The sequence below is a fragment of the Penaeus monodon genome, chromosome 19 (assembly GCF_015228065.2).
Source record: "Penaeus monodon isolate SGIC_2016 chromosome 19, NSTDA_Pmon_1, whole genome shotgun sequence".
Classification (NCBI taxonomy): domain Eukaryota; kingdom Metazoa; phylum Arthropoda; class Malacostraca; order Decapoda; family Penaeidae; genus Penaeus; species Penaeus monodon.
Genome location: NC_051404.1, coordinates 33,872,701 through 33,873,114, shown reverse-complemented (window position 1 = coordinate 33,873,114; position 414 = coordinate 33,872,701). Strand labels below are relative to the sequence as shown.

General features: G+C 28.3%; 1 protein-coding gene across 12 annotated transcripts in view; it reads left to right on the top strand.

Annotated features, from left to right (window-relative positions):
• The window catches only part of LOC119585187 (voltage-dependent L-type calcium channel subunit beta-1-like), a gene marked incomplete at its 5' end in the record, with an annotated part of 60,717 nt that overhangs the window by 15,993 nt on the left and 44,310 nt on the right, over positions 1-414 (top strand).

Below are 414 nucleotides of genomic sequence, written 5' to 3'. Positions count from 1 at the left end.
TTTAAATGTTATTATTTATTATTTTCTAGAATTTACAATAAAAACTATAAAGAAACATATATTTCTTAAGTGTAAATATAGTTACATAGTGTTTGATATAATGTACGTTTTACATTGTTTTCTTTTTGTCTTGTTTTAGTATGCGTTTTTATATAAGCACTAAGCATGTTTACCCACATAGAGAATAGTAACAGTGAGAAAAAATAGAACACCTTCAAGCCTCCGTTAAAAGGAAATCGCAATCATAATTCCAACCATGTTGTACAGAAAAATCACAAAATGATAATCACCTATAAGAAAAAAAAAGGCCAGAATCCAAACCATTCACATCACTTGAAAAAAAAGTCACGTAATATCAAAAAACACTCATCCATAATGCACGAAAAAAGAAGAATAGTCACACACGTCACCTTG